Source organism: Lissotriton vulgaris, chromosome 2_2 (assembly GCF_964263255.1).
Source record: "Lissotriton vulgaris chromosome 2_2, aLisVul1.2, whole genome shotgun sequence".
Taxonomy (NCBI): Eukaryota; Metazoa; Chordata; class Amphibia; order Caudata; family Salamandridae; genus Lissotriton; species Lissotriton vulgaris.
Window position 1 is genome coordinate 91,588,672 of NC_141688.1, and position 19,701 is coordinate 91,608,372.

General features: G+C 40.8%; 1 protein-coding gene across 3 annotated transcripts in view; it reads right to left on the bottom strand.

Moving 5' to 3' along the window:
- ARID3B (AT-rich interaction domain 3B) overlaps nucleotides 1-19,701 on the bottom strand; it is a 418,853-nt gene that overhangs the window by 219,855 nt on the left and 179,297 nt on the right. The window lies entirely within an intron of this gene.

A 19,701-nucleotide genomic window follows, 5' to 3' on the forward strand; every position in this document is an offset into this window, starting at 1 on the left:
CTATATTGGCATAACCGTTCAAGTACAATATTCAGAAAGTCATCTCTGGCCTCACACGAACAGAGCCACATTCCAGAATAGTTTTCTCTGCCACTTCCTTTGCAACCAATTAGTGCAATGACAGAGCAGAAGTCACTATCTGAGATTCCTAGATTAACACTCCGAGTTCTTCAACAAGATAAAAACTCAGCAAACCTAGTGACATCTTTAATTGACGTCTTATGTCCAGCAAACTTACGTCAAACCAGGCACCTGTCAGGTATAAATATTACCAACGTTGCCTTAAGCAATGGTCCTGTTGCTAGCTGTCTGCAGTACGCTGATGCTGCTGCTGTCCCGAAGCTGCTGATACCATTATCGCTGCTAAAGCGCGAACGATGGTGTGGTGAAACTAGGAGCTGAACAGCCGTCCCTCTGCGAAGAGCCCGGCAGATGCCAGCTGCCCGCGGACGCTGTCCCCCCTCCTCCTCCTCGACGCGCTGAAGAGAGGCGCTGCCTTTCTCCTGCAGAGAAATCCAGCTCCAGCGATTCTGGTCTACCCTTGCGGGTGACTGGGATACCGAGTTTCCCTGAAGGAGATACCGGACCTCCATCATTCTATTCAGAGGTATGGTGTTGACTAAACCCTTAGTGAGAATTCTTGAAGCAAACCTTGGCAAAACCAACAAACTGAAGCTACTTACTTACTCCCCTCCCAAGTATTAGGCTTAGGTCAGGTACACTGGGGTAGGCGTAGTTAGAAGCACCAGTTGAGTATTTTAGCCTAATGTATATATGAATGTATATATTTTTTATTACTCTTAAACCATTGTATGGCTAAGAAACCATATCAATGCTTTTACAGTATTATCTCGCAATACTTATCTTACTGTACGTACTTTTTATCATAACAAGTCTTGCAATTGTGGCAATACATTTCTCTTGTACGAGAAGAAAGACTGTTCAATAAATGTTAACCCTTTATTGACAAACGCCAGTCTCTCTATTCTCTACATATTGTGAAAGTAAACTGCACTAACCTGACCGAGTAAAATAACTGTCTATTGTTTCACACGACCCTAGAGATTGACTCTTGATCTGAGGAGCAAAGTTGTCATGTTGCACGGTTGTTGGAAAACTGAATCCCTTCTCGTCTGTGCCAGGGAAGCTGATTACTTCCTATTCAGTCAAGAAAGTTTCCAGTGACCTCTGAGCTAGTTGGTAACAAACCCAATTAAGTTTAGCATAGTCCGTAGAGGCCTGGAAGATCCGCACTTCTACGTCGATACTACTGTTTATGTTACTCCAATGCGCAGGGCCTAGTGGGAAACTAGGAACTACACTACATGGCGCCCAAACGTTTGGTAAGGCGATAAACTAATGCAAGATGTTAGAGTAACTCAGTCGTGCATATTTCACACAGACCCCTTTCTCCCGTAAATACTCCAATAGACGTCTGGAGTGGGTGAAAGGTTAAAATCCGCCCGAACTCAGTAGGAAGAGATTCCTATGTAAAGCTCTGGTTTATTCAACGTTGAAGGATACAGTGTTCCAAAATATGGTGCACCTAATCTTTGTCTCCTTCGAGACCTACTCTGCAAACCTTGCATTTATACAATGCCAGGAGAAAACGGAACCAATGGGGCCGCAGCAGATGCGACTCAACAAGGTCCCGAACACACAGACCCGGATGCAGTTATCATCCCGGCACACTTAAGAAAATCTATAACGTTAAAACTTATAGAAAACGGACTGACACCACAAGGTGGTACAGTAATTTTCGTGATAGAGGCACATGAATATCGGCAGACAGAGGTATTCTATTCATGGATAAACTTTCCAGCGGCAAACGCTAGAACAAAAGAGTTTCACTATTACAAAATAGGGGAACCTCCGGAAGAGTACGCTCCTTTCGAGGAGACTGAAATCCCACTAAAATTCCAAGAGCACCTGCTCTGGTTTAATGGCGCCCTAAAACATAATGATCACATTACCAGGCTCGGTCCACTAGGTAGACCAGGAGCAACGTGGCCGGTTCTAGCCAGCTACACACCACATCCTGACATTTCAAAAATGTCTAGAGAAGAGCTGTTAGTACAGCTAAAAACCATTAATTAAAATACATAGGCAATTAGTGCAATATGTAATGCGGACTGCAACAGTCCAACCAGCTGTTAATGTACCACAGCTGACCCCTCATCAGGGGAACACAAATAAAATTACACCACAGAACATACAGTCATGTCTTGGTAAAACACCCGTAAAACGGGAACAAATTCCTTTCTGGTTAGCACAGAAAATCACTCAAATAGAGGCAGTATTTCCTGATACTACCCCTATAGAGAAACACAGAATCTTGACCATCTGCCTTCCTATGGGAATCGCACCACACGTGGAGGACTGCGACATTTGGGTTACAGCCTTTGCTTCCAATTACACAAAAACACACGGTGTTCCGTCTATGGCGGTAATACCAGAAGTGCTAAAACAGATTCAAAATGAATACGGTCCAGAGCCAGCTTTAAATCTTAGTATGAAATTACTGAAAGATTTCAAGCAGGTCTCGGCTATATTATTAGCCAACATAAAGGGAGAAGCAGCATCTGTGGCGATCCGCCAGAAGTTGAAGGAAACAGATATAACAGAGCAGCCAGTTGAGCTTGCCAGAATCATAGAAAAATGCTATGAAGAATTAGGTAGAGACAGCTTGGGTGGGAAACCAGTAAAGCCCCAACTGCTCGAAAATCCTGAAAAATTATTTATTAAAAATAATTCAAACACTCCTAAAAAGAGCTGGGATGGAAATAAACAATCCACTCCCAAGGAAAAGAGTTTTCCAGTCCAGAGGAAGGTCCCCTCGACGGAGGGAAAGAACTCTGACTCGAGAACACCAGTCTCCCCAGAGGGAGCCCTCTGAGAAAAGATATAACCTTAGAAATAGGGATAATTTGAAAAAACCTGATAGATATCAAAGTATTGATACACGTCCCTCTGGATCTTTTTCGCAGAAATCGGAAAGAAGAGGACGGTCAGACCCAGGAGAGCACACCAAGTCCAAAGACAAGGAACCTGCTCAGAGTAAAAAATCTCAATTTTCAAAAAAGAAGGTAGCCAGTATTAGAGTAATCAACCATGCCGAGAATACTGAGGACACAGTTGAAAAACTGGGAGTGGGCATTGACAATGTTGGACAGAGCAGCAGAAATCAGTATATCGCGTAAGATCTTGATTAGTCATCTGGAGACAGTGGACATGAATGAATACATTCAGGTTGAAACTGCCGACACCAGACTTAGCGAGCCCCATAAAATATACGAAATAACATTGCGTATAGAGGGTGATAAGACTAGGAAAATAAAGGGTCTATTTTGGGATAAGCTCTCAAAAGGCTATGATATTCTGTTAGCTGAAAAAGATTGGCCCCCAGAGTTTGTCAGGGAGTGCCCTCGTGGCGAAGAAGTGATTATGCCTGCCTTCTCGAATCACATTCAGATTCACAAAAAATATACATATGCAAGGCAATGGGCAGTAGCCCAGGCACCGGCATTATATAAAAATCATGTAGGATGGGATGAGGACTCACCTCCTCACAAAATCCAGTTAAAAAGTGAACCAACTGCCCAACGGCAGTATCCCATTAAGCAAGAAGCTAAAAAACAAGTCAGGGAGATCTTAGATCAACTTGAATGCCAGGGGGTGATTGAAACATGCACCTCTCAAATGAACAATCCTTTGTTTCCTGTCTCCAAGCCAGACAATTCATATCGTCTAGTTTTGGACTACAGACACCTTAATGCATGTTGTAAAACATTTGCAGTACAAAACTCGCAGTGCAGCCCTAATGAATAACATAGTTAGGAAAAAATATAAAACGACATTAGACATATCTAATGGTTTATTTTGTCAAAACATTGCACCAGAGAGCAGATATTTGACCGCTTTCTCAGCATTTGGGTCGCAGAAAAAATTCTGTCGACTCCCACAGGGGTTCAACAGCCCAGGACTATTCTCAGCTAGGGTAACAGAGTTACTACAAATATATGATGATGAGGCATTATCTTACGTAGATGATATCTATCTCACAGACGACGACTTGGATACTCACTTGAAAAGAGTGAACACCATTATACTTGGGTTCGCAGCAGAGGGTTACAAATTCAACTTTAAAAAGTCCCGAATGGCCCATCTGACAGTACTATTTTTAGGGTACGAATTATCAAGTGAAGGAAAAAGACTAGCGGACAACTTCTTAGAGAAGAGTGCTGTACTCCAAGCTCCAAAAACGCTGAAGAATTTACAATCCATACTAGGTTTTCTGAATTTCGGCAGAACATACATCCTAAATTACGCGGAGAGGGTTAAACCTCTCTACGAACTGATTAAACCTGATTTTAAACAAATCAATTGGACTCAAAAACACACAGAAATTTTGAGATCACTGCAAACAGACATGTTAGCTAAAACTAAATTAGATACACGTGACAATACACGCGATCTTGTAATCCGAGTCATCCCAGGAAGATGCGGATTCACGTACCTAACCTCTAATGAGGGTGAAAAGGTACCAATTTCAATTAAATCCCACTTGTACACACAAGCAGAAAAAACACAGTAACACAGAAAGAACTGTGAAAGCAGTGCAAATCGCATTAGCAAATGAAAGAGAACTAGCACACGGCAAAAGGATTAATATCCTCACAGCGGAATCCGCCTTCGAGGCGCTATTCAGCCCAGTAAACCTGCCTACAGTGTCACTGGATCCAAAATGGATAGTGTGTAGATTCTCTAGGAGCGGAAGATGTGAAATACTATTTCGCCCCGCAATTCGAAGAACTGAATGATTTAGAATATGAAGAAGAATATCCTCTGCCAATCGAACTTCTGCCTCTCCCACAAAACGCCTGTATAATCTATACAGATAGATTTGTACAGCATTTCAACGTAGAGAGCAAATCTTACGATGCAGCATGTGCGATTATTAAAGGTCGTTGGCTGTGCGGTAAATTCAGACCGAAAGTAACAAAAACTGAATCATTGAGAAACTGTTCGGCTCAAAGAGCTGAAATCAGGTGTTTAAAGATGGCGCTCGAAAATGCAGAACGTGAATTCCCGACACTTATCGTGTGCGATTCTCATTTTTGCGTCAACTCTTACAATAATAAACTGCAGAGGTGGATTGAAAACTACTACAAAGATGACACAGGTGCCACAATAAAGCATAAATTGCTCTGGAAACAGGTAGCTCTTTTACACAAAGAACTACAAAAGACTCACGTGATTCACGCACAGTCTTCAACGTGATGACGTTCACGTTGCAGGGAATTCATTGGCTAATACAGCCACAGCGGAAGCAACTAAACCGGCTTCCGTAGCCACAAAAAAGCGTACAGAAAAATACATAGACGGGGAAACCATGCTGGCAGTAAAAACGACCGTAAAAGGCGACTGTGCAGCACTGCCCGTGAACTATCCACTCAATTATGCATACGTAATCGATGCAAACTCCGTTCCTTTTGCTCGAATCCCTGGAGTGGGGGACAGAGTAATTCCAAACAGGAGCAGGGGGGGCTTCCTCTTACTGGAAGCACACATGGGGTTGGGTCTGAGACACCAAACAATTAAGGATTCTCTGAAAGAATTACAATTAGAGTACTGGTGGCCAGGAATGAGCATAGATATTCAATGTTTTGCTTAAAATTGTGAAAACTGCAACAGAGATCGCAGTAATGAACAGGCCAGTGTAGTTTCAGGAACCCTGATGGACAGCATAAGGCGGTCTATCTGCGCAATCAAAGAAGAGAAGCGCGTCCCATTGTACATAGTTAAGGCTAAACACTTAAAAATGAGGTCTCCAGCGCTCGGCTGACGCTAGAACTGTTATAAGAGAGATCTGCGAGTCTTTATCGGCACATACGCAATTACCACGTTCCATTCTGACCAGGGTCCTGCTTTCAGCTCTCGAGCCTATAAGGAGGCCATGGCCAGCATGGGAATTGGGTTGCGGTATTCTTGTCCGTCGCACCCCGAAGGGAATAGTGTGGTTGAAAGAAAAAACCGAGACATAAAGCGATCTATAACAGCGAAGGTATTAGGTTCAGGCGCTGGGTGGGTCAAACATTTAATAAGTGTCCAGAATAGTCTTAATAACTTGCCAAGAAATTCTCTAAAAGGTTTCAGCCTATACGAACTATTGTTCGGAATTAGAATGAACATTCAGGACCTCGATAGTCAGATGTCAGTGGTACAAGAAAAAACAGACCTTGACATCAAAGATCGTTTGGCTGTTTTACAGGAACTGAATGAAACAAGAAAATCCTTAAGCAACATAAAGTTAAAGCAACAGCCATCTACCACTGACGAGGCACCACAAGCAACAGCCCCAGCAAGGCCTGTCTGGATTCCAAAGATTATGGATCTAGTCAGAGAAAGAATTGCGGCGAAGAAGGAATTTGGGCCTTCTTACAGAAAAGCAGTACCTGTCTTGGCAGTCACCGGAACAAGATCAGTTGTACTACCGCCCCTTGCTGGTAAAAAGGAGAACAGAGTCGTGTCTATCGACCTGGTAAAACCACAAGCATGTGGCCTATAATCAACAGTAGGCCCAGTGGACTCCCAAGAAACAGAATACCCAAACTTGCAACAATCCAAGAGGTTCAAACTGAAAGACTAATCCCATTCGATCAGCCTGCAGTGCACAGAGAAGGACTATGCAATAATGCCATGGAACTCGTGCCTCTTGAGACACAGATTGAAACGGTTCGTCAAGAAACACCCGTCTACAATAATGTGGCATCAGAAAGTGCTACCGAGAGACAGATTGAAAGAACAATCCCAACAATTGACAGAACTACCTCTAGTTATTTCATCAACTTCGACAACTTCTCTGAAGATCAAAACGACCCCGAAGTGATGCCAGAAACAAAAAAGTATTCTAAAGGAAATACAACAGGACTCCTTCAACAAATCAAAGAATTATATCTGGATTCACCGTTGATTGAGCATTGGATTATTTCAGGGGTATTCATACTCCTACTATGCCTAATTTTAGTTTTCATTTTAGGAAAGTTCATTACAATTGAATGGACACAGCAAGTCAGAACATCAACCTAGTCCTGAAACCACACAGATCATCCCACGTGAAGAAAAGAGAACTGTCAACAGTAAATGTCACAGCAATTCCAATACCTGGTGGGGTAGTATGGGAGAAAACTGACTATGAGATCTATGGTCCGGTCGAAATCCTGAAGTATCCTCATCAACTGAAGGTTTCCTTAAGTGACTTTGTAAAACCTAGTACATTCTCTGATGATTGGGACTTTAATAGTATTAATGACATGATGTCTGATTTAGTAATGTCAGCTAGATTCACAGATCATAATTTACAAGGTTCATCTAGTTATGAGCAATTATTCTGCTACACACATTATGATGATCATTACTTGCATAAATCTGCACAGCCTAGAAATGTTTTTATGTATGATCAATGGGAACATTGTGCTACACCACCTAAAAGCAGTTCTAAAACATTCTTTGAGAAATTCAAACACTTCTCAGGGTTTAACACCAGTGATGCAGAAACGTTTTATTACAAACTGTTAGATAAAACAGGAATGAAAACAATGCTGACAAATTCTAAATTGATATATTCAGAAGCATTTTATGACAAAATGATGACATTTGGTTTTGATTATTGGAAAAATAATATTGAAACGAAAACCATTTGGGGTACAAAAGATTGGCAGGTACAAGGCATTGAAGCACTATTCAGAACCTGCATGACACCAGAACAAATGATGTTTTTAAATGACACAATACAACAAACATCCTGTCTTGGCCTAGCTAAGATCAAAGACCTTAACAAACCGTCTATTCCAAAGCCAATACCTGAGAATACAACTACAGATATTGAGTTAGACGTGTCACAAATTTTACATTTTAACAGAACACATCCTGATTAGAAAAAGTGGTTAATCTGGCCTACTGACACAAACAGCTGTCAATATAGATTCCTGAATATAACACAGGGGTTAAAAATGACCAGACAAGACCCTAGATACTCCCAGAGACAACATCCAGGGATAGTAACAACATACAGTGTAGGGAAACTCTGCCTTGAATGGCTAACATCATCCACACTGGCTGAAATTAAGCAACACTTGTCTTTACTGAAAGATGGTGCTGATTGCGCGATTTCATTCTTGGACCACGCAAACAGCGTCAAAAGCTTTTCATAGCGACCAGTATCTATGCTGCGTACAACGAGGCTTGGAAAGTCACACAAATTGAAACAGCAGAAAAAATACGAGAAATTGATCGTATTAATTTGGAAAAATCACTTTCTGTAGTGGACAATGGGTTAATGACTCGGTCTTCCAGAATATATTCGTTGGACAATATTGTATCCTCTGCCTTTGATGTGAGACAGAGACTTGCTAATGTTACAACATGGCCAATCTCAATTACGTTCTATTATACAATTAGGCTGGACGCTGCAAAATCTTCGTTCAGGCTATGTGCCTTGGCGTTTAATCAACACAACGTCATTATTTTCCATTTTTAACCTTACTGATAAACAAATCAGTTTGGCATAGAAAGAAGCAGACTATACAATCCTGAGCATCGAAAAACTTGAGAGATTACCATTGACAATGTCAGAGAGTCCTGTCATTGAATGGATAATACACGGAATTATCACTATTCCGATAACAACTTTCCGATTTAAAAAGTGCCTTGAATACATACCTACTGGCCAGTATGAACAATTGGGTAAAGGATATGTAAAATCTGAATGGAAATTACCATACAAACATTCATGCTACAGTGACAGCGACAAAAATGTATTTTAGTGGTGAAAACTGTAAACATTCACTAAGCGGTATACTTTTGTGCCAGGGTATTAATTTACACGGAGCTTGTGATGGAAATTCTAACAACCTTTCATGCCACCAGCTTGTCACACCTGCAACTCAGATAGAGCCCTTCTTTATGCAACTTGCAAACGGGAGTTACATTCTTAGAACGGATCACAGATGTTGTCGCCTAGTGCCAGGAAAAAGTTATCTAGTAAGTGTAACATCCATGGTCAAATGCTGTATGCAGGCATTGTTTCCGAGCGGGCCTGTAGACACAGAGACTCCCATCTGGCCTCGTCTGAATCTCTATTCTATACGAATTGAAACTTTAAGCAAAAGGAAGTCTGTGCTTTTACAGACAACAGTGCCCATAAAGTCATCAAAAGAGACGTATGATCTTCTAGTTGCAAGGACAGCTACTGAAGTTCATGAACTTTTATCAACAAATTGCCCCGTGCATTTCGTAGAAATGCTTAGCCAACTCCTTAACATGTCTAGTGCCACAGGCATCCCAGGCATATTTAAGACTATTTTTACGGGACTGCTAACACCTTTTCAAGCAATTTTGGGAATCTTTCCTAATTTTGTGCACTCCATTTTTGGCGGCATACCCTTATTTTTGGGACTTGTAGCAGGCATTTTATTTTTGACGGTCCTGCTTCGTTATGGCAAGCCAAAGCTCAGACATAGCTCCCATGGGAATGGAAGAGAATCCTAGCAATGCGCTACCGGGACAGGATAACTAAACGTCCTTGGATTGGCCAGGCTGAGAGATCTAAACATGACCTGGTTCCTTTCATTCAGACCTATATGGCAGAACTGTATCTTACCGGTACTTCGATGTATGCTATGCGGAGATGAGTGCGTGTTGGACATCTGTCTTTCACTTCCATCAGCAGTACCAATGGACGTCGATACTTTGCTCGGTCCAATAACGGCTCACGCATTGTGTTGTCCCCAGCGGCTACCAATCCTGACGACGGCATTCCTTGAGACTCCTGTGCTACGACTAGGTGGTAACAGTGGAGCAAGTGACAAAAGCAGCATCAACCAGGTACGACCTTCTGTGAGCATTGCTGATCCCGACTATGATGACAGCAATCATTCTCACACCTGCCAAGTTACAGCACTATCAAATTTGGTTGAACTGTCACCTGATTTTGTAGACCAATTCTTTGAGAGCCTGTCTGATACAATGTTCTCACCCGAACAGAAACAATAACTTTATAGAAGCTTTCCGACACACAGCGTTCCCATGAACTCTGAATTCGGCCTTCAGTTTTGAACAACAAAAACTGCTAAAAGCGTTGGAACTCTATTTCCCTGTTCAAGCATTAATTCTTTTGAATTGAACACATTTTTAATATTGACCCTTTTTGGCACGAACAATTCTTTGCTTAAAGTAAAAACTATTCTTAGGGAACAGAAGCTTCAACTTCTATCTTCTACACACATCTAGAGACATATAAAACTTACACCGGCCTCTAGCACATTTATTGCAATGCATTTATATGTGATGATTTATCTCGCCCTTCTTCTGTTTCAGAGATATTTCATGTGTAATTTTTTTTGCATAATCGTTCATTGATTTCATATGCAATAATTTTTGAATGATGTCTATGCTTCAAAAACGTACAGTACCTAAATTTTCACGTATTACAATATACGCCTATTTCGAATGCATTTACGTATTTTGGGGTGGGCAATGTTACACATGCATCTTATTGCTCTAGTTTTAGTAATTTGATGGACATGAACCCGTGGAGTGGGTGTTGCGTGCTTATCTAAGATCCTGATCGATACTGTGAGCTTATGCCCCTATTCGGCTATAAATCCATTTATTCCCTATATTGGCATAACCGTTCAAGTACAATATTCAGAAAGTCATCTCTGGCCTCACACGAACAGAGCCACATTCCAGAATAGTTTTCTCTGCCACTTCCTTTGCAACCAATTAGTGCAATGACAGAGCAGAAGTCACTATCTGAGATTCCTAGATTAACACTCCGAGTTCAACAAGATAAAAACTCAGCAAACCTAGTGACATCTTTAATTGACGTCTTATGTCCAGCAAACTTACGTCAAACCAGGCACCTGTCAGGTATAAATATTACCAACGTTGCCTTAAGCAATGGTCCTGTTGCTAGCTGTCTGCAGTACGCTGATGCTGCTGCTGTCCCGAAGCTGCTGATACCATTATCGCTGCTAAAGCGCGAACGATGGTGTGGTGAAACTAGGAGCTAAACAGCCGTCCCTCTGCGAAGAGACCAGCAGATGCCAGCTGCCCGCGGACGCTGTCCCCCCTCCTCCTCCTCGACGCGCTGAAGAGAGGCGCTGCCTTTCTCCTGCAGAGAAATCCAGCTCCAGCGTTTCTGGTCTACCCTTGCGGGTGACTGGGATACCAAGTTTCCCTGAAGGAGATACCAGACCTCCATCATTCTATTCAGAGGTATGGTGTTGACTAAACCCTTAGTGAGAATTCTTGAAGCAAACCTTGGCAAAACCAACTTAAACTGAAGCTACTTACTTACTCCCCTCCCAAGTATTAGGCTTAGGTCAGGTACACTGGGGTAGGCGTAGTTAGAAGCACCAGTTGAGTATTTTAGCCTAATGTATATATGAATGTATATCTTTTTTATTACTTTTAAACCATTGTATGGCTAAGAAACCATATCAATGCTTTTACAGTATTATCTCGCAATACTTATCTTACTGTACGTACTTTTTATCATAACAAGTCTTGCAATTGTGGCAATACATTTCTCTTGTACGAGAAGAAAGACTGTTCAATAAATGTTAACCCTTTATTGACAAACGCCCGTCTCTCTATTCTCTACATATTGTGAAAGTAAACTGCACTAACCTGACCGAGTAAAATAACTGTCTATTGTTTCACACGGCCCTAGAGATTGACTCTTGATCTGAGGAGCAAAGTTGTCATGTTGCACGGTTGTTGGAAAACTGAATCCCTTCTTGTCTGTGCCAGGGAAGCTGATCACTTCCTATTCAGTCAAGAAAGTTTCCAGTGACCTCTGAGCTAGTTGGTAACAAACCCAATTAAGTTTAGCATAGTCCGTAGAGGCCTGGAAGATCCGCACTTCTACGTCGATACTACTGTTTATGTTATTCCAATGCGCAGGGCCTAGTGGGAAACTAGGAACTACACTACAAGCACAGAGAGGCAACGGATGTGCAGGTGGGGGGTCGAAAATTAAGGTAAAAAAGTAGAGAAGGCTGCAGTGGATGCGTAGAAATGGTACCCAGAGGTTTAGGCTGTGTGTCTGCACACATGTGATTGTTGATGGATTGAGACGGACTTCATGGGGTGGACTCAGGTAATCCTTGTACCCATTTCCCTATCTGCCCTCTTGGAGACAGATTGAGTATCTAGGAGAGGGGTACCACTATGGATGTATGCTGCTACTGCCAGCCTATTTTTGTAAGTTGTTTGACTTTTTTGTTTTCTACTAGTTTGATCAGGAAAACGCAGGTATGGTCTAGCTTTCTGTTAACCAGATACAGATTGGGGATGTCTGGTTGTGTGACACATCTGATGAGGTTACTGTACTGGGTCCTCAGCCCACAAATGTAGAGAGGTTTTCTCAAATTGTTCATTTTGATTTAAGGCTATATTGGCCTGTGATGTATTACTGTCTAGATACCAACATATGTATTGCACTGTCCTGGTATGAGCTATACCACAGTTCATAAAAAGTTTGGAAGAAATAAAAAACAAAAAAGAGAGAATGGGGCAGAGGCTCAAGTATAAAAGGTAAATAAATAAGATCAAAACAGCCATTTTCAAAGCATAGGCATTCTGGCTTTGGAAATGCTTGATTACTCGATCATAAGTAGTTTTAACCGACTCCATGTCTTACTTTACATCAACCTGATGAGCCTAAAATGAAAACGGTAATAGATTAGGAGTGCAGTTTCTTAAAGCAATCTCTTCCTTCTTTAATATTCTATTGAAGATCAGGTACCCAAAAGGCTTGTTATTTCATTAAGTAAACAATGACATGATGCAAAGCGACCCGGGTGCAACTGAAGAGACAACTGCTGTAGATGCATATCCTGAACTGGACAAAGATTCTGTATTGAGGGTCTAAAATTAACTGCTGAACCTATACGTAATATCACCTATTCTGTTTCTCTAAAATGTATGCCACAATGTACCAAAAGCCAATAAAGATAATGTTAAATAAAAAAAGAAAATGACATGTTTATAAAAGTATGCATCACTTGGCTACTGTCAGGCAAACTTGCCTCTGTGACCCTTGCAGTGGAAGTTTATGCACTATAAAAGAATTATGTAGCATAACACGTGTACTCTTTGACAAACTCATCTATTTCTTTGCATTTACAAATAAGTTGATAGACACGCATGGTTTTGAGAGGAGTTCTTACCTTGAGTACATATATTCAATTTAATTTTATATACAGGCCCATTTGAATCTTTGCAGGGACGTTAACATCATTCTGGCCTAGCAAAGGGCTGCAAAGTCACATCCTCTGATATCACTTTATGAAAAGCCATATCATGCGTCAACTCTGTGCAGTATCTATTAGTCCCCTGCTCCTTATCTGGTCTGGAACTTGTGCCAGCAAATGGATGTGTGACTGTGTATGCTGTAGGGAGTATATTCATAATCAAGTATTTGCACAAGGAGCATGAAATCACGAGTGTCTAGCAGGACAGGTCCATGAATCAAGCATGTATATGCAAACATCTTGTAACCAACTTAAATTCCTTAACCTTCTCAGCCAATCATCCTTCTGAGGCTGAAAAATGAGCACCATTGAGTTACATAAATATAACACGTCGTATTTATAGGTTCTGTGGTCCAATGGTACGTTTGTGTATTATTGCGTAGGATACTAAGGGAAGGCTGCAGCGAATCCCAAGCTGAGCACTTACTTGCAATGTTTTACACTACGAGGAAAGAATCTTATACCAGGTATCCTTTGTCAGCTCCTAAAGGACAGCTCAAACCTGGCTATGATATCAGAACACATGTCCTAAAAAATGAAGTTGGAGGGATAACCAAGTTAGGCAGTATGTGCAAGACAACCCTGTACGTGACCTGTGGCATCATGCCTCATGAGCTCACAGGAAGGGACGGAACAAGTAGTGACATTAGATCTTAAGGTCTCACACATGTTTAGTAGGTCTAGCATGAGTACATTTGAGAGCAATATGAGATTTAATAAATGAAAGCCGATCAATACTTGACCTTGTGACTGGAGTACCATGTCTGAAGGAATTAGCCCAAATGTGAATTAAGTTTGGCGTCTGAATAACTATAGTAGACCAGCCAATAGGTTCTACAAGCCAGGCATACTAAAATTTGCCCCAAGAACTAAACACAGATTATACATTGCATTAACATATTAGAAATCACAATAATGAATAATAAAACTATAAAATGTATCCCAAACATATCACCATTATAAACACTGACCATTTTAAAGCACTTTGACGATTATCAAAAAAATGCATGTTTCAAACCGCATTAGGTATTTTGAATGTCCAATGATATTCCCTATGAAAGGTACTTATAACCAGATTTTCTATACATATTAATTCAGACGTTATAGACCATGATAGGTTGCCATATGATGTTTAACCATAAGAAGTTACATCAATGAATCCCTAACAGGTGGGTAACAAAAATCATGCATCTGCTATCTTATTGAGATAAATGCAAAAAAAACAATTGATGGACAGAATGCAGAACAATGTCATATATTCACCCCAGTACAGAGATCAGGGCCTAAATCCATCGGTTTTTTGCTCACCATGCCATTTAAGTTTGGACCCAGCCATAAGCAAATTAGTACTGACTAGGGGTGAATGTATGATTTATTCAGCATTCCGTCCATCATTTGTTTGCATAGCATCTTATTATGATGGGCAGTGGAATCTACCCTTCTAGACGGAGTTTCATCCGCTCGGCGATGAGCAGTCAGCAATCGTAACATTTGCCAATGGTTTCCAAAGGATCAGAGGATGGCCCATGAAATCTATGAACATTAGTTAGAAATATGTGAGAAATCAATTAATTAGAACCACAAAGTTAAATTAGGAACATCTAAATTATGAGTAAGCCAGACAGTTTTAAGTTTCTACTGATTTTTATATAGAAATACAGAGAGAAAACGTGTTTTCGGTCTAAATTTATTCTTAAATGCAGAATACAGAAAATTGTGCTTCTTGTGAATGACTCTCCATGCTGTTCTTCATGAATTCCAGTTGAACACCTGAACACTGACAGCATGGGGAGGTAAAAAGAATGGGCTGAGATGTCCTTAAATAGAGACATAGTTTAAACCCTTTACCGCGACTGCAATTCCGCCACCGCGCGGCGGTTTTGGAGAGTGGGCTTGCCGCGTCGGCAAACAGATGTGCGCAGCACTAGCCAGGTAGTGCTCGGAACGGCCGTTGGCTGACAGAAGCAACGAACGTGTTAACATATATTTGTATATAAAGCTAATATTTACATGTGGGTGTAGCGTTTTGTTATTTTTGGATGCCTAATTTGGTAAATGTGGAAATATTCAATTTTACGACTTCATTTGCTCTCAAAACACAAAATAAATATGGATAAATACAGACAAAAATGTTTTTCTAAAAATACCATAAAACTGGTAGCCCTAATTATGAGGTAGGTACATTTACCCGAGTGAGACCCTTGTAACTGCAGCAAACAGTGCTGGAACTTGTCAGACAGATCAGTGGCCAGGGCATGCGACAAGACATGAACAACATCTTTGCCATGTTTAAAAACCATCCAGCATGCTTTCAAAGATTGTGAAGTGGATTATAAAGGCAAGACATATAAAAGCCACACATGATTTAGACATAAGACGACTCACACTTTTGTAAGTAATACGTAACACAATATAGCCTTTTGCCACTGTAAAAAACGTACTTAACCAAAAGATAGAACAAACTAACTCCACTGGCCACCCATTATACCATAATTATTATTCTTTGTGCAGCACACTTCCATGCGGATGGGATTTCTTTAGATGCTGGTGTCCTTTAGAGGTGAGCACGCCCTCCTATCTGTAGTATGTTCATAGCCATACACCCCAATTAATGTGTCTGTTGTGGGTACTTGCATTAATTTTCGGGGATTAGGGCTCACATTTCACCAACAGAGCTTGAGTCAGAGCAAGACAGAAAGTGACGGAAAAAGAAAGGAGAAACAGATAGGAAAACAATGGTGAAGGCACAAAAGTGGGTGAAAAAAAATTACAGGAATAAGATAAAGTCAAAACAAGTGCAAGGTAGTGAAAGTCAAGCATTGGCAAAGCCAATAGGCCTCAGCAATGCCCAAGCTATCAGAATTGTCAATGTGAATGTCTTTTAGATCATTTCCTGTTGCAGCCTTGTGGGGTTGCGAGGCAAGCTTCGATGTGGCAGACAGATGACAAAAGTGTAAGCAGCTGTTCTTTCTCATTAGCACACACACAACGTATTTGATTGCACTACGTGATGCACTGGGTCAGACAGTATACTTTACTATGTGCACGACAGTACATTCGGCAGCGCTGTAGCACTCTCTCCCATGAACAAGCTTCTCAAAATCTGGTTATTCACTGTATTACGTCACAATAGAAAACAAAGCTAGTATTTCACTGCCGACGTAACATTCAACTGCCAAGCTTCATATACCAAAAAGGCAAGAACAGCAAAACAAAAGGCATTTCTTATAGTTTAATGACAAATAAATAAACAGATAACACCTCCAGGAAACTGTGGACACTGTGCCAAATAAAAATACCTTTAACTCACAAGCAAAGTTCTACTTCATCTGCAAGTTTAAAAATATGGCAGAGCAACACAACCATACAGCTCCTAAATACTTAACGCTGGTTAATCATAGTGTAGGTCTATGGGAACAATATATAACTTAAGAATATGTAAGTGACTGAACAGTAAAAAGTAGTTCTACAGATGGCCATACGATGAAGACAAAGAGCAGCAAGAGAAAACTGCACACCACTTACCAAAAGTTGAACAAAAGGAAAAAAGTCAAAGCTATAAAAAGAAAGTGCACAGATGACCAATTTTTGATTGTTTTAATGAGAAAGAGGTCAATATAGCAAAGCAAAGAAACAAAAAAACAACAAGCTGAGACATTAACATAAAAAAATCCACTCAATTTTAAGTAAAAAAAAGAAAAGTGAAGAGGGGCCTGTCAACAGAAACGGAGCGAGTGAAAACACGAGCAGTCATGTGAAGTGCTCACAGACAAAGAAAGAAGTAGTTACTAAAACAGTTCCTAAGATGCAGTGGATGGATAGTAGCAATTGGTCTGTGCTCTCAGGGAGGGCTAAACACAAACAGGCACAACAAATGCATTCCAGGGACAAATGGGGAGAAAGAATAAGAGAGCGACGATGGTGCCAGCAAATGGGAAGCCTATGGGCGGGCTGAAGCCCACATATTAATTACAACTGTCTCTTCGAAACAGCGCATGCGATGTCTAGCCGAGACCAAAAAAAGGTATTGGCAATTTTGGCATTCAGCAAATTGGACTGACCATAAGAAAACATTTAGGATCTGTACTTAGGTTATTAGAACATAAAAACAAATATACAACCCAAATGTTTCTTAGGGTCCCACACTGCCCAAAAGGTTATCACCACCACATTTAGCAGCAGATATCACTCATGTTCTTATACTTTAATAACTAGATCTAATTTATTCTCACATTCACCAGCGCAACCGTAAGGATCGCTCGCCCTGGAATCAGTACCACCAAAATACCCACACAAAGAATGGACAATAACTTTCATAGTAAGCGCTATCAGCTTCACATCAAAGTAATTTTAGGCTGTCAAATGTCTAAGGGTGAAAAGGAAACGGTGATGGAGTTAACTCACAAGAAAAGAAAACATACAATACCAGTCCCAACTAGAAATTTCCAGAAAACAATGTGACTTTGCTAGGACATTTTGCTAGTCTAAAGAGAAAAACTACCCAAGTATGTAAAAGTAGGAACAGTGAAGATGCAACAATCTACGGTCAGTAAACAGAATCTACATTAGGATATGCTTGCTAATAAGAACTTGGTACATTCTAGACATGTTACACTGCCAACATGGTGCACTGGAGAATGCTTATTTGTTTACAGTAAAACTGACCTTTAAGTTTGTCTATTCACTCCAACCTCATCCTGAAGGACCTAGTCCTATACATGCACACATGATTTTTAATCTCATTCATAGGTACACTCAAAAACATATAAACCTATCAGACCTGAGAGCATTGCAACAGTAAAGCTACCCTGTGATACTGTGTTATGATTAAGGCTCCCACTTTTCTGCACTTTGCCAGGGCCGGTTTTGGTTCCCAGTCCGGCCCTGCCAGCCACACATAGGCAGGGTGACAACTTGGCACGGCCATATCCGAGGGTCTTGAATTTACAAAGCTATAAAAACAAGCATTTACAATGCAATAGGTCTCGCAGCAATAAAGTTTGAGTTATTGGCATTGTGTATGACAATGCGCTGCATAACATTATTAGCAAACTTTGAATTGGTGAGCAGTGAGAGTGTGTGCAAGAGTATGCTGTTCGTGAAAGCAGTGTGGTCGAGAGTGCAGGAATTTGGATGACCTGAGCAATGTGGATGATGCATATCATGCACGGGGCTGACGCAGTTATTATTCACACAGCTCTGATGATGCACCTCACGCACGGGGCGGACGCCTCCTGAAAGTGCCTGTATTTCTGAGCCTCCCTTGAAACTCGAAAGAGAGGCAAATAAGTGATGCACCTCACGCACAGGCTCACAGCTGTTATTATTCACACAGCTCTGATGATGCACTTCTGGGGCCTACAACAAGACTATTTTACCGAAAGTGTTACTTATGTATTCCTTTATGCTTATCTCTCTACCCTGGTTGTATTACACTCAAGATCTGTTATTAGGCCCTTTGCATTTTTGCTAATAAATGATATTAACTATTGAGCTTGCCAGGAAATACTTCATGGGTGGGTATTGCCCCCTGCTCCTATGGCATACCTGTTTTTGTTTATATCGGTTTTATTGTTTTTCAAATAATAAACAAACAGTCATGTTACAAAAAGTGTTAACATTGTTTGTATACTATATTTTGCTGGATGATCGCTATATATGCAAAGTTACGAACAACGCCATGATATAATCATGAACAGTGTAACACTGGTATGTATGAAAAGTTCCCATTAGTGATCGCTGGCAAATGTTCCAGGATTCACAAATTTGTAATTACAGATCTAAACTGCGTTTGCTTCAAACAAAGGTAATATAACAAAAACTGTATATAAGGCTGCCTAAAACGCATTTGTCACGTCGACAGATCTCATCTCTCCAATGCTACGTGCATTATATACATTCATCTAAGTGAGTGCAGGTAGCCATTTAGGAATCTCCCTCTCAGTTTTAAGATGGGGTGTCCTATTAATGTTCGCTCCGTGAAAAATACGAACGTGGGGGGGTCATCCGTTTAATCAAAACCCATTAATACAGCGTTGCTTTAATTTTACAAATATTAGAGCAGCTCTAATTGCAAATGCTCTTTGTCAAGGAAAAGGTTTGTCGTATATTTACCATAAACAATAAAAGCTACGAACGCATGGCATCAGGGAAGCATAATTTGTTTAGATCCACTCTTTTCACACATGCAACAGCTTTAAGATGTCGCCAGTTAAACAAAATAAAAATAGGTGATGACAGCCTGTTAAGTTTAGCGGCAGCAGTACCTCATTTTGCAGCAAATGTGTAACTGCAACATTAAAAACAAGAAACAAACAACAAGCAAACTCACCGCCGCAGCCCGGCTTCAACAGGAAGCCAGGCAACCTTTGTTGGGACG